Source organism: Dendrobium catenatum, unplaced genomic scaffold (genome assembly GCF_001605985.2).
Source record: "Dendrobium catenatum unplaced genomic scaffold, ASM160598v2 fragScaff_scaffold_651, whole genome shotgun sequence".
NCBI lineage: Eukaryota > Viridiplantae > Streptophyta > Magnoliopsida > Asparagales > Orchidaceae > Dendrobium > Dendrobium catenatum.
The window spans coordinates 861890-868121 of record NW_021319113.1 but is presented as its reverse complement, the minus strand read 5'-3'; positions in this window follow the sequence as shown (position 1 = coordinate 868121).

The window sequence follows — 6232 nt, the reverse complement described above, 5'->3', positions numbered from 1 at the left end:
TCGAATGACATGAAGGAGTTGGAGAAGCGTCGAGAGGGAGAAAGATCGAGAGAGATTCGGGGCGAGAGAGAGAGAGAGAGCAGAGATCAAAGGGGGAGATATCGAGCGAGCAGGAACCCAAATGCCTCATTTCTTTCCCTTTTAATGATAGGGTGGCGACGTGCAAAGGTCATGGGGTGAAATGATTGGTTGTGTGAAGTATGGTGAGCATGATGACATTCATGGCTGGACAGGTACGTGCAATCCTTTTTTTATTTCATTACAGGTCAATAAATACCTCCCAACAAATGTGGTACGCACTTGGAGCGAGCCACATTTATTGTATGCTGATTGACCTTGTGGATCTCTAGATATTTATTTAGATGTCACACTATGGCTTTCATTTAGTGAATCTCCAAAAGTTGGATTGGGTGTCACACTAGTTTTTTTTTTATAGATTTTTTAGATGTATCCATAGATGGTTGATATACTTGATTTAGTCAAGTAGAGACCCCTTGATAGTAATGTAGCACTTCATATTTGGGTCCCTAGAGCATGGCCGTATAGATTGACATGGTGGATAGTATCACCAACATTGGTTCTCCTTTAACACCACTGTCATTTTAGTTCATAGCCTTTCTGTTTACGCTGAACATTCTTCTAACATCTGGTTATATCTCGACAAAATTTTAAATATTTATTTGGAGATCTCGACATGCAGCGCGATGTCGATCCAAATAAATATTTAAAATGCCCCCAATCTTTAGGGCATTTATATTATTATATGTCATCAAAGGTGCTCATTCCACAGCTTTGGCTTGATTCTTGAGATTTTGATTTCTTCTGCCCAGTACTTTAAATGGCGAACTTAGTGAAGGGATATTTGATTTATCTTTATTGACTTATTAGAAGATTTATATGCATTCCGCCCTTTGCTTCTAGCTTTGGCGGGCTTGATGGAGGGGTAGATGTCGGTGGCCTAAACCCCTTAGGTTTATACTAAGTCGGTGGTGAGAAATTATAGACCTAGAACTTTGTGCATAGCAGACTTGTTGATGATGAAATACTCTTAGTTCGGTCTAAAGCTTTGTGTGAACTTTAGGATAATTTTTTCGGTCCTTTTCTTTATGCTTTGACAGACTTATTGAAGAAGAATTCCTTCGATCCTCGCTTTGTGCTTTATATATTTATTGAAGGATTTGGATTCAATTGATGGTACCGAACGTAGGTAGTATATTGATCCTTAACCATTTGAGGAGTCTTTGATCTGAGTCACTTGAGTTCATTAGATTATGAGAGCTAAGATTTGATAGCTCTTCGTCCTCTGGTTGCTGAGATGGGGGTTCCTCTACGACGACCTTTCTTATGGCTAGTTGAGTAGATGAAGCTGCTATCGATCTGACCATATTTTAGCTTGTTGGATCCGACCTTTTACGCACATTTAGGATTTAGACTTAAGTTATGGGAATTACGCTTCCCAACATTGATTTTACTAAAGTTGATAGATTTTAAGTTCTCTTTTATGGTTGAAGATTTTGGAGCCTATGAATATTCGGTTGTTGCTCGAGACTCATCTTCCCATTAGAACTTTGATTCTCCAGTCATTTGGGAGAATTTGGTGGACTACGATCACTTGAACTAGTCGAGTCAAATTGACTATCGTTCTTTCTATTGTCCATACTGACGGGTTGACGAAGTGGGGTTTCCGCTATTACGGTCGTTCTTATGGCATGTTGAGTAGACGGAGCTTTCGCACTAGAATATTTGAGCTTCTGTCATCTTTGTATGTCACTCTCTTTTGTTCTTGATGAGAATACTTTTTAACAGTTTCACCAGTGCTTTATTGAAAGCTTCTGTTAGGCCATTTGCTCTTGAATAATATATAGAGAAGTACCGCCAATCGATTTTATGCTGATCAATGAACGTATAGATTTTTATATTTTTAAATCCAGTACCATTGTCTGAGATTATGCAGTGCAGTACTCCAAATTTGTATACAATGTTATATATAAAGAAGTTGATAACGTGCTCGGACGTAACTTCTTTGAATAAAGCCGCTTCTGCCCACTTGGAGAAGTAGCGATTATTGCCAAGATGAAGCTGTGTCCTATTGATGACGGTGAATCTATCAGCCCGATAACATCAGTACCCCACCATTCAAATGGCCAGGATGTTATAATAAGGTGCAGTGTATTTGACAATTTATATATAACATCACTGTGGATTTTACACTCGTGGCACCTCTTAGTGTGGTCAATATAATCTTTTACCATTCTTGACCAATAGTAGCCAATTTTTTGATTTTGAATACCATGTTGGGACCTAATTGGTGTGCTTCACAAAGTCCTTCGTGAACTTCTACTACCACTTTATTAGCCTCTTGGGTCCCTAAACACCTTAACCATATTTGATCGAAAGCACGCGGATACAACATGTTGTTAACAAACGCATATCATCATGCTCTCTTTCTAATTTAAGCGGCTAATGACTTATCCATTGGCAATCTACTTTCTTTGAAGTAGTTAATAAAAGGGTGACTCCAGTCATCATCTTCTTCGACATTTAGGCAATGCCACCATGATTTTGAAGCTTGACTATCCTTGGTCTCTTCTTAGGAACTTGATGTTCTTTAGATTGATTTTCGAGATCTACTGATTGGGGAGGATGAGGATCAACCAGAGTGTCATCCTGTTAGCTTGAACTTGGTATTCCCTCTGTCTGTGGGAATTATAATAATGCTGGCTCTAGGATCTGCCAATTATGCACCATAATTATTATAAGCCATTCGTCATCCATATTCGCCATTTCTTTAACCAATTTGGTCAGGGAATCAACTTTGCTGTTTTGACCTCAGGGAACTTGAGTTAATTCGATAGTTGAAATTTGTTTCATAAATTCAAGAACTCGCTGATGATAATAGGCCAACTCGAACTTAGTGATCTTGTAAATTCTAGTACTTGATTTATAACAAGTTGAGAATCACTGAAGATTTGGAGATTTCAGATTCTAACATCGATCGCAATCTCCAGTCCTGCTATCAAAGCTTCATATTCAGCTTTGTTGTTGGTCTGAGGTTTAGTCAAGCTGAATGAGAATCTCATTATACCTCCCTCAGGTGCTACAAAGATGAGTCCAATTGTGGCTTGAGCTTTTTCCAGATTTGGAGGTCGAGCGTGCTTAATTGATGATGGTCCATCGAAGTATATTTCCCATACTCATAACATCTCATCGTCTTTGACATTTATGATCTACTTGTTAGGCAGATTGTCGTTGAGCAGTGAATCAGCAGTAATAGGATGCACAATGAAAAAATCTGCCAACAACTTCCCTTTAACTACCTTTTGTGGGATGTATGTGATAACAATCTGCAGTAATATTACTGCCCATCTAGCTAAATGACCTGTCAATGCTGGTCTTGTCATCAAGAACTTCAGCGAATCGATCTTTGATATCAATATAAATTTATGAGGTAACATATAATGGTGGAGCTTCTGAACTACGAAAATTAGAGCCAAGCAATGCTTCTCAATTGGAGAGTAGTGTATTTACGCACCAATCAATCTCCGACTGATGTAATAGAGCGCATTCTCCTTGCTTTCTTCATTGTAATGGGCCAATAGTGCTTTAAGGGATTATTCTAGTGCGGACGTGTACATTATAAGAGGTTTTTCTAAAATTGGCGTCACAAAAATGGGTGGATTTAACAAGTATCTTTTGATATTGTCAAATGCTTCCTGGCATTCTTCATCCCACTTGAAACGAACATTTTTCTTTATCAGCTTTTAAAATGACTGGCTTCTACCCGACAGATTCGATATGAATCGTCGAATGAAAGCCAGTTGTCCTTGTAAGGAGCGAAGTTGTCAAAGAGTTGTCCTTGTAAGAAGCGAAGTTGTCAAAGGTTCTTTATAGGTGGAATCTCCAAGATCGTTTTGATCTTGTTAGGGTCAACTTCAATGCCTCGATGTCGAATCGCGTACCATTGAATTTTACCGGAGGATACCCCGAATGCTTATTTGAGGGTGTTCATCTTCATATCAAATTTTCTGATTCTTTCAAATACAATTCTCAAATCACTTGTTTGATAGTTTAAAAAAAATTGCTAAATATGTTCACGAACAGAGCTCGTTAAGGCTTGTTTGTTTAAAGCTCGATAAGCACTAAATGAACAGAACACAAACCGAACATGAACTAAACATGAAAACCATTAATTTAAATGAACCAAACATGAACACAAATAATAAAGCTTAAATCAAATACAAATCGAACTTGAACAAGCTAATAATAAAAAAAACACAAACATGAACACTCATATACTCGGCTCATCTCGGTTCATTTGCAGCCCTACCAAATACTGCTCTGGCCCGTGTCAATGACAACTTGCTCGGCTTCTCTATTTCTTGACTGCAATAACCTTCTTCCCCGAGATAGCCTCCACCAAGGCTTTGAAACCATTTGTTAATCTGCTTGTATGAGGAAGAAGCTCTTCTTGATCTTCTTGCAAAGAGAGAGAGGGCGAAGAGGGAAGAGAACGAATTTAGAGGAGAAAATTCTTCCAAAAGCTTTATTTTAATTTTTCCCATCTAATACATCACATTTGACCTCTATTATAAATATTTACATTGATGTGATAATATGCATGAACAAAATAACCTAAAACTTAATCAATTCATAATACGAAGCTTTCTATGTACAAGTCTCTACTAGTCATATGAATAGGAAAAATAGTTTTTATGCTGTTTATTCAGATTAGCATGCTTCACATAGAGAATGCTCCATTACAAAATAGGAAGTTTCATATATGTTCATTTTCACATCCTCAATCTCAATTTACACTTTGAAAATAATAAAAATAGTAATAAACATTTACAACTTCTTTTAATGCAAGATCTCATGAGAAGTAGATGTTTATCTTATATTTTTATTGTATTTAGGTTATTTCGATGATTCAAAATTATGATCTCAAGATCACAATGAAGCAACGCTAACCATTGATCTAAGACAACCTGTACACTTTGAAAATAATGATATTGTAAATGTTCATTCTATTCAAGATATTTCCATCAAAACTTTTCCCCAACTCTTGAAAAATTGATAGCAGACCTTCATCAAACTAGGCATGGAATTTTCAAATGATGGTGATTGAATGGATTGTATCCCTTTATATATACAAATGAAACAAGCAAGGTAAGTTCATTAAAAAAAAACCACATGAGTTATTGAAACATAATTGAAATAGAATATGGATCTAAACTTTGTGAGCCGTGTTGGCTCAAGAAAAATGGTACATCGATATGAATCCCACTTATCATACATATGATTTGATTCCCCTTAAGTCAGATTGTAATTAATCATAATTTTCATGAGGGTAATGTCAAGGTTTAATTAGCTCTGAGTCCTTACTTCCCATGAGCGCAAGCACTCGTAGTTAATTATCCCTCTTAACACGTAAGAGATAACTCTCAATTAAATATAAATAAATTTTAGGTGTTTTAGTCTCAATTATGGAAAAAATAGAGATAAATTTGATCAAGATCTTATAATTTCATCGTCCCGAGTATACTCAATGTTTCAGTTTACCAACACTAACAATCATTGACCATAGTGTCCAGGAAATCTAATTAGCAGTTATGGGTTACCTTATCTCAGGGATCCCAAGTAAATTGAGGTGGTTAGATATAAATTTTAGTTTTATTGAGGTTTTGGGGTTTATATCTATTAGAATACTCATATGTTAATTTGATTTGGAATTTATAACTTCATTTAGAAGTTACCCAGAAGTTTGAATTAAAATGGGTCTTACGACATCTATTAGAGTAACCTGAGTTCTAAATTTGTGTAGAACTTATGACTTTCATTAAAAGTAGCCTGTAAGTTGAGTCTTATAGCTCCTATTAGAAGTAGCCCATTAGCGGGTCTTATAATATATCCTTATTGGTTAAAATGCCCGTTAATTTGAATCTGATTATTTTGGTTTTAGGAACATTGCAATTTATTTAGTAAATTTTGTAAAATATGGGTCTTACGACTTCACTTAGAAGTTACTTGTAGGTTTAATTTGAAGTAAGTTAATGATGAAGACCATTAAAATTGAAATTGGGGGAGCCACCTCTCATTTCCTTTCTCCTTATGGACTACCGACCAATCTTCTCATAAGCTCTTCTCAACATGATGAAGTTATCTAAAATTTTTAAAATCATGCAGGCGCTCCCCTCTCCAATCACTCCGTAGCACTCAAGCTCTGTAGAAGCAT